This window comes from Ursus americanus, chromosome 25 (assembly GCF_024610735.1).
Source record: "Ursus americanus isolate L20-20 chromosome 25, mUrsAme1.1.p, whole genome shotgun sequence".
Classification (NCBI taxonomy): Eukaryota; Metazoa; Chordata; class Mammalia; order Carnivora; family Ursidae; genus Ursus; species Ursus americanus.
Genome location: NC_142151.1, coordinates 33479325 through 33488863, shown reverse-complemented (window position 1 = coordinate 33488863; position 9539 = coordinate 33479325). Strand labels below are relative to the sequence as shown.

The following is a 9539-nucleotide window of genomic DNA, read 5'->3' as shown; positions in this document are numbered from 1 at the left end:
TCACCCATCAAATACTTTATAAAGACTTTGCATTCTGGATTGAATGTCTAACTTTTCCATTACAAACAGTCTGTCTCCTCCCTACCTCTCTGACCTCATCTCAAACCACTCAGCTCTTTGTTTACTAAGTTCTATCCACTCTGGCCTTGATTCTGTTCCTCAAATGTGCCAAACTCAATCTGTTGCTCCTTTTTTTTTTTTTTTTTTTCCCTTTCCACTCAGACTGTATCCTTTTATTCTCCGGAAAGAGGAAAAGAACGATCATCAATGGCAATAGACAGTTGTGGAAGCAACACCTAGAGCCAGCTTCACACAGAGGAGGAACACTGTGCCCCCTCCTCATGATTTCAGATACTCTACATTCAGAGAAACTTCTCTAGTAACAAACCACAGAAATGACCCCTGAAAGCAGAGTCTTTGTCATTCCTTTTTTCTAAAAGTCTTCTGGTTCTTCACATGATTGGCTTTCTGTGGTTTTTCAAGTCTAATCTTAAGTGTCATCTCTCACAGAAGACTCCGTGACAACACTCCTAACCTATCTCCCCCAACTCAGATTCTCTATCATATCACACTATTGTTTCTCCTTCATAGCACTTCACTATGAGACATAATATTTGGCATTTAAACATCTGTCTGTATATCTTTTTTTTTCTCTCTATAGAATGTAGGCTTCATGAGGACAAGGACCTTGCCTGTCTTATTAACTACTATCTCCCCTGTGCTAGAACAGAGCACGGCACATGGTACTGCTCAACAAATATTTCAACAAATATTTTAGAAAAACTAAATAACAATTATGACACATGACTTCTTCTTCTTCTTTTTTTTTTTACTCTCCATGGCAGGCCATATAATGATCAGTGAGCACTGTTGGTGAGCACGCACACAGTCCAGACTGACAATTCCCTCTGGATGTGCGGTCCTGTAGGGTTGTCCATCTGGACTCTCTGGAGCAGGCTGCTTGGTCTTGCGACATGGGCAGCTGGTGGGCTCCAGACAGTTAGCACTCCATCGCCACAGTGCATCGAAGAAAAGCTTTCTGACATTTTTATATCAAACAACCTGGTGTTTTATTTACTAGTGGTGGTCATTTCCTAATTCCTCCAAATAATTGAAAGAGCCTCATAATTTCTGATTATGTACCCAAACTTTCACTCCCCCCTCCATAGACTAAATTGCCCTAAACTTGGAGTAAACATAAGCTTTACACCAAAGGGAAGAAAGGAAGAGCTGGAAAGCTACTCAGTTAAACCATAAACAGACCAAATAAGGCAGCAGGATCACAAGATTGAGTCCAGAGATACTAACTCTAATTTATTTTTTTTATAAATTTATGAAAAACATTTCTTGAAACATACTAACTTATCCAGAGAAAGACACATTCCTAGGAGCATAAAATGATATTGCGGAGCTACAAAGAAATGGAAATTTTCAGAATATAAACCTGCAGACTGAGAGGCTTGTCTTGCTAGGACAGTACACATAGAAACTTCGCCATGTATTTTCTAATACAGTTTCAATTTCAAAACACCTATGTAGGTAAAATTTCATGTATAGAGGATAACAATTGCTTGAATGTAAATCTCTTCAAACCTTACCCCCCAAAACAAGGAGCAACAAGGAAGGTAAATAAAGCCACATGTGACCCAAATCTTCAGCATTGCTAGAAGAGAGAAAATATCTTGAAATTCAAATTACTTGTAAGTAAATAAATAAATACCAAATTCCAGAGTTTTCACTGCTGCTGTCTGACTGTATTGTATCTAAAGAATAAGAAAAGGGAGGCTAAAAGATTCCTTGGGGAACAGGGCACATATGGGGTACAGGAAAAACACCCTAGGAAAAAAAGAATTCAGCACCAAAATCCAAATAGTGGTCTGAATCTGGAAATTCACAGCACCAAGCATCTGGAAGTTACTTGAAAATGAGAAGGTGGTAGCCTTAGAGAATTACTGCTGGAGGAGAAAGGTAAATAGAGAAAATTTGTGCCTCTTGGGAAGATGTGGTAGTAAAGAAGAAAAAAAAAGAGTAAAAAGGTGGGTAGAGAGAAGTAACACTCTTACAGAAACAAAGAGGACAAAATGAAACAACTTGGCCAGCTCTACCAACACCAAAAGAAACAATAGCATCCTTTAATTAACTCTAGTTTGACAAACTGTAAGAGGTTACTCTCAAACCAGGAATCTTGTTCATCAGATGTTCAGAAATAGAAAAAAGTCAAATTTCATACAAATCTATTAAAGAAGAAAATACAAACTGTGAATCAAAGATTTCAGTTGAGAAAATTCTCCTCACACACACACACACAAACACACACACACATACACACACACCTGGAGAAAACTGCAACATAGCACTTGAATCAGAATTTTAAATCCTCAAATGAGAATTTAAAGGTATTTTTTTTAAAGTAAGAATTAGGGGAGCCTGGGTGGCTCAGTCAGTTAAGCGTCTGCCTTTGGTTCAGGTCATGATCCCAGGGTCCTGGGATCTAGTCCTGCATCTGGCTCCCTGCTCAGCTAGGAGTCTGCTTTCTCTCTCTCTCTCCCCTGCTCATCTCTCTCTCAAATAAATAAATAAAATCTTTTACCAAAAAAATTAAGAATCAAAAATTTAAAAATTAAGAATAGAAATGGTCCCCAAAATAACAGCAACAAAACTCTCATAGGAAGAAAGCAGCAAGAGTTTAGTTAGCTCAAAAAAGAAATTTAACAAAGATATAAACCATTTCTTTAAAAAGAAAGAATAAATTACAAAATGCTCAAGGGATAATAAATCCAAATGAAAATTTAATGAGGGCCATTGAAGAAAGGAAGAAAAACAATCAAGAAAATAAAATGAGATAAAGAAATAAAAATGATTAAAGAGATGGTAAATGAAACAGAAGGCAAGCTAAGGCCCAGTGTGCATATAACTAGAGTTTCTGAAGAAAAGGATAACAATCTAATAGTAGTAATGTTTAAAACTGTAATCTAACAAAGCTTTCAAAACACAGCTGAATTTACATACTGAAAGGGCCCCTTGTGTACCTTGGAAAATTGACCCAGAACAACAAATTCTCAAAATCTTAGTAAAACTATTAGTCTTTAAAGATGAAAACAAAATCATCAGGATTCCTGGACAAAAACGTTAAATTATAAAAATAAAAAAAAATATATACACTGCTGCCAGACTTTTTAAGAGCAAGGCCACAGTGTAGCAGCATTTCAAAAAACTAAGAAAAGTATGAGCCAAGGATTTTCTATCCAACAAGTATCAAGCCTATGAAAATGAACAACTTTGAATGAGAAAATTCAAGATACACGGTAACCGGGAGCTCTTCATGAAGCTTCTACTGTAAGATGAACTCAGTGGAAAACAAAAGACAACTGGGAAGATTCTACGAAAGGACAGAAGATGAGAATTTCATTTACTTCACTGTAAAACTAGTACAGGGTTAGATGTAGGTTTAGATTTATTAGGGAAAGTAGTATGTAATCATGTATTCTGTCAAAAAAAAAGGCAACTAATAAATGGAAGGAGAAAATGGAATAAGAGCATTGGCTGTTATAAATGTAATGGGTGGGAATCAAAGAATGCCATTTACATTTCACAAATGGCAGAGTGAAACATTAAGCAAGAAATAAGGTGATTAAAGGCACCATAAAAGGTATACGTGAATAGGTGTACGTGAAGAAAACATAAGACAAAACTCCCTCAGTATCCAAAGAAACGTTAAATAAAGGAAAGAAGGATTAACAAATACAGAAAGAGGTACAGTAAATACAATACACTAGACACAGTAATTATAAAATAAAATTACAAAAGCAACGTATCAATCATAACAATAAATATGAACAGGCTTCACTTACTTACCAGAGGAAAGGTTTCAAATTGGCTCCTAGAGTGTGTACAAGAGACACACTTAAAACAGTAACTCAAAAGTTCGAAACATAAAGACAAGGGCAAAGACATACTAGGCAAATGGGAACAATAAGGAAGCAGGGCTTGTGTTTCTGATAAAGTAAAATTCAAGCCAAAAAACATTAAGTGAGAACAGAAAGGCATTTTGAAATGCTACAAGCCACAATTCACAAGGAGGAAATAAAAGTTATATCTATGCACCAAATAATACTGTAACCATTTACTGAAAACAAACCACAAGAGATACAAGATGAAATAGTAACATTAAAAATAAGAGGGTTTTTTTTAATGATATGTTAGTCACCATACAGAACATCATTAGTTTTTGATGTAGTGTTCCATGATTCACTGTTTGCGTATAACACCCAGTGCTCCATGCAATATATGCCCTCCTTAATACCCATCACCGGCCTATCCCAGTCCCCCACTCCCCTCCCCTCTGAAGCCCTCAGTTTGTTTCCCAGAGTCCATAGTCTCTCGTGGTTCATTCCCCCTTCTGTTTACCTCCCCCCTTCATTCTTCCCTTCCTTGTCCTACCGATCTCCCTGCTACTCCTTATGTTCCACAAATGAGTGAAACCATATGATAATTGTCTTTCTTTGCTTGACTTATTTCACTTAGCGTAATCTCCTCCAGTCCCGTTCATGTTGCTGCAAATGTTGTGTAACCATTCTTTCTGATGGCTGAGTAATATTCCATTGTATATATGGATCACATCTTCTTTATCCACTTGTCTGTTGAAGGGCATCTCGGCTCCTTCCAGAGTTTAGCTATTGTGGACAATGCTGCTATGAACATTGGGGTGCATATGGCCCTTCTCTTCACTACGTCTGTATCTTTGGGGTAAATATCCAGGAGTGCAATGGCTGGGTCATAGGGTAGCTCTATTTTTAACTTTTTGAGGGACCTCCACACTGTTTTCCAAAGTAGCTGTACCAACTTGCATTCCTACCAACAGTGTAAAAGGGTTCCACTTTCTTCACATCCTCTCCAACATTTGTTGTTTCCTGCCTTGTCAATTTTGGCCATTCTAACTGGCAATTAGAAGTTTTGACACATTATTTTCAGCTCAAGACAAATAAAATTTAAAAATTTGGGCTAGAGAAAATCTAACATAATCAGCAATATAGAATGTATGGGGATCTGTCAAACACTATAGAGCAATATGGAAAATATGTTTTCTTCTCAAATGCACATAGAATAGTCATAAAAATTTAACCATATATTAGGTAACAAAGAAAGCATCAGTAATTTCCATATTAGAGACAATTACAAGAACACTCTGATCACAATGCAAAACAATGGAAGATTAAAAGAAATTTCATGTGGAAATTAAAGTGGGAGAGGAAATACAATCATAAGTTACAAAACCTCTGAAAAAAGAAAGATAACTAAAACAATACATTGTAGAATCTGTGGGGTATATTTAAAGTAATGATCAGGAGAAAATTCAGTTTTAAACATCTATATCAGGGGTCAGAGAACTAGTCCCCAGGGCAAACAAAGCTCAGTGCCTGTTTTGTATGACCTGCAAAAACACTCCAGCTTATTTATTTATGTACGTCTTATGGCTGATTTGCTCTGCAGCTGCAGAGTTGGATAACTGTGACAGAGATTATGTAGCTCATAAAACCCAAATCTATGCTATTTATAAGCCCTTAATAAAAAAAACTTGCTGCTTCTCACTCCACAGCAATAGAAAGATAGATAAAAATTAAATAAATTCCCAACTTAAAAAATTCAAAAAAAGAAAGTAAGCCAAAATAAGCACAATGAAGAAAATAATAGAGATAAACACAGAAATTAGTCAGGTAGGGAAAAGAAAATAGTCTATTAAATTAAATACAAATTTTAGGGCACCCTGGGTGCTCAGTTGGTTAAGCACCTGCTGTCAGCTCAGGTCATGATCCCGGGGTCCTGGGACAGACTCCTGTGTCAGGCTCCCTGTTCAGTGAGGAGTCTGCTCCTTTCTCTCTCCCTCTGCCCCTCCCCCAGCTTTTGCTCTCTGCTCTCACTCACTCTCTCTCTCTCTCAAATTAATTAATTAATTAATTAATTCAATATTTTAATCTTAAAAAAATTTTAAAACTAGACAAAATGCTAGCTAAATGAATATTTTTTTAAAAAGGAGAAGAAATAACAGAAGAAATGCAGAGGGAGAAATCTATATTATATTATGTGTATAATACAAGATAATTAGAAATTTTGCACATCTGCATAAAAAATGGAAAATATAAATAAAATCAATAATTAATAATTCATTAGAAAAATAAAATTTGTTAAAATTGTCTAGAAAACAATAGAATAAATTTCTGTAAAAGATATAGTGAAAGATCAAATTAAAAAAGAAACAACAAATAGGGAGAAATTTTTTTGCAACATATATCAACAGACAAAGGGATATTACACCTAGTGTATAAAAGAAGTACTTTTCTAATCTAGGTAAAAAAAATCAAAATTCTATAGAAAAAGTGGCAAAAGATGTGAATACAGAAATTAGAATCTCACTGAGTTACCATTTCTCACAATAGATTGATAAAAATTCAAAAGCTTAAATGTGCTCTGCTGGCAAGACTGTGGGGAAACAGGCACTCTCATACATTGCTGTGGGAATGCAAAATCGTACAACTCTTCTGGAGAATCTGGCAATATCTAACAGAATTATATATGCATTTACATTCTGTACCAAAAATCCCACCTCTAGGAAGGTATGTTTGGAACTGTATGAAAATACATGTTGCACATTATTTGCAATGACAGAATATTGCAAATTACCTGAACGTCCAAATAGAAGGCTTGTTCTACTAAACTGCACCCACATAGTGGTAGACTATGTAGGTATAAAAAGAACGAGGAAGACTTTCATGAATAGATATGGGGTGATTTTTAGAATATATTCATTAAAAAAGCATAGTGCGTATCAGTATATGATACACTCTGTGTGTGTGTGTGTGTGTGTGTATGCTTACTTTTGCAAAAAGAAATAGGAAAGATGCCAGAAAACAATGGAATTTGTTACCGGCAAGGGTACAGGGGAGCAGGAGCCAGAAAACCATATACAGTTGAGAGTGATACATGTCTGGTTTACATTTTTGTGTAGTTTGATTTTAGAAACATATTAATGCTCTCCATATTAAAATACTAAAGTGAAAGAGAAAAACTAAAACTTTATATAATCAAAAGCAAATAAACCCAAATGAATTACATAATCACACTGAAGTGGCATAGGGAGACCTAACCCAAGTAACTTTTAAACAGAATAACTTGACTCTATATCCACAATCTATTAAAAAGGAAAAATAAGTCAAACTAAATCTTACAGGCACTTTAGTAAGTATATTATTCATAACTGCATCAATTATTTCTGTTTGTTTTGGTTTGGGTTTTATTGAGTATAATTGGCATATAGCATTATAGTAGCTTCTGGTGTATAATAGAATGACTCTATATCTATATACACTGCGAAATGATCACCACAATAAGTCTAGTTACCATCTGTCACCATACAAAATCACAATTTCTTTTCTTGGGATGAAAACTTTTAGAATTACTCTTTTGGCAACTATCAAGTATATGCTACAATATTACTGACTGCAGTCACCATGCTGTACAAAGTAGCACCATGCGTTATTTATTTTGTAGTTGGAAATTTGTACCTCTTAACCCATTTCACCCATCCCCAAACTTCTTCTCTGCTAGCAACCACTGTTCTGTTCTTTGTAACTATGAGTTTTGTTTTGTTTTGTTTGCTTACTTATTTTTTTGATTCTTTATGTAAGTGAAATCATGCAGTACTTGTCTTTCTCTTTCTGATTTATTAGCATAATTCCATCAAGATCCATCCATGTTGTTAAAAATGGCAGATTTTATTGTTTATTTAAAGCTGAGTAGTATTCCATTTTCTTTATCCATTCATTCATTGATGGTTACTTAAGTTGTTTCCACATCTTAGCTATTGTAAATAATGCATGGGAGAGCATATATCTTTTCAAATCAGAGTTTTGTTTCTTCAGATAAATATCTAGTACTAGGATCACTGGATCATATTATTTTTAATTTTTTTAGGAAATTCCATACTCTTTTGCATAGTGGTTGCACCAATTTACATTCCCACCAACAGTGCACTAAGGTTTCCGTTCCCCCACATCCTTCCCAATGCTTCTCTTTTTCTTTCTTTCTTTCTTTCTTTCTTTCTTTCTTTCTTTCTTTCTTTCTTTCTTCTTTTTCTTTCTTTCTTTCTTTCTTTCTCTTTCTTTCTTTCTCTCTTCTTTCTTTCTTTCTTTCTTTCTCTTTCTTTCTTTCTTTCTTTCTCTTTCTTTCTTTCTTTCTTCTTTCTTTCTTTCTTTCTTTCTTTCTTTCTTTCTTTCTCTTTCTTTCTTTCTTTCTTTCTTTCTTTCTTTCTTTCTTTCTTTCTTTCTTTCTTCTTTCTTTCTTTTTTCTCTTTCTTGAGTAGCCATTCTAATAAGTATGAAGTGGTATCTTACTGTGGTTTTGAATTACATCCCCCTGATGATGAGTGAGGTTGACCATCTTTTCCTGTGCCTTTGGCCAACTGTACATCTTCTTTGGAAAATGTCTATTCAGGTCCTCTGCCCGTTTTTTGATTGTTTGGTTTTTCTGCTATTGAGTTGTACGTATCCTTTATGTATTTTGGATATTAACATTTTATTGGATACATAATTTAGAAATACTGTCTCCCATTCAGTAGGTTGCCATTTCATTTTGTTGAGGGTGTCTTTTGCTTAGCAAAAGCCTTTTAGTTTGATGTAGTCTCATTTGTTTATTTTTGCTTTTGTTGCCTTTGTTTTTGTAGTTAGGTCCCAAAAATCATTGCCGAGACTGAAGTTAAGAAGTTTACCACTACGTTTTCTTCTAGGAGTTTTATGGTTTCAGGTCCTTCAAGTCTTTATTCTACTCTAAGTTAATTTTTGTGTATTGTGTAAGATGATAGTGTAGTTTCATTCTTTTGCTTGTAGCTGTCCAGTTTTCTCCACACATTTACTGAAGTCTGTCCTTTCCCCGTTGTATATTCTTGCCTCCTTTGCAATAGATTAACTGACCATATATGTGTGGGCTTATTTCTGGGATCTCTATTTTGTTCCATTGATCTACACATCTGTTTTTATGCTGATATCATATGTTTTGCTTACTATAGCTTTGTGATACAGTTTGAAATCAGGGAGTGTGATACCTCCGGCTTTGTTTTTCTTTCTCGAGATTGCTTTGGCTATTCAGGGTCTTTTGTGGTTCCATACAAATTTTAAGATTGGTTGTCCTAGTCTATGAAAAATGCCATTGGAATTTCAATAAGGATTGCATTGAATCTGTTATAACTATCAATTCTCATCTCCATTACTTGTATTGTAGGAATGAGCACATGAGAAAGTTGGTTAATATTGTTGGGTGGTAGTGTTAATACTGTGAAAGAAGGAAATGCAAATATGGAATGGGGAAGGGGTAAAGAATAAGCTTGTGGGATAGTATTGAAATTAGAAATGTCATTTTAAATTTATGTTTTCCATCTGTTGATCCTGGAAGCAATGACACTCCTGTGGCAATACAGAACAAGATGTAGCATATGGGAAACAAAGGATCAAACAGAAGAGAGGAATTAACATAAGGGATTTCTAGGCTTG

The 9539-nt window shown here is 35.0% G+C and overlaps 1 non-coding gene across 1 annotated transcript; it reads right to left on the bottom strand.

Annotated features, from left to right (window-relative positions):
* Nucleotides 1-213: 213 nt before the first annotated feature.
* On the bottom strand, nt 214-418 carry LOC123794852 (small nucleolar RNA U3). The gene has a single exon (XR_006780278.2). It is a non-coding gene; the product is annotated as a small nucleolar RNA U3 (small nucleolar RNA).
* Nucleotides 419-9539: the final 9121 nt, after the last annotated feature.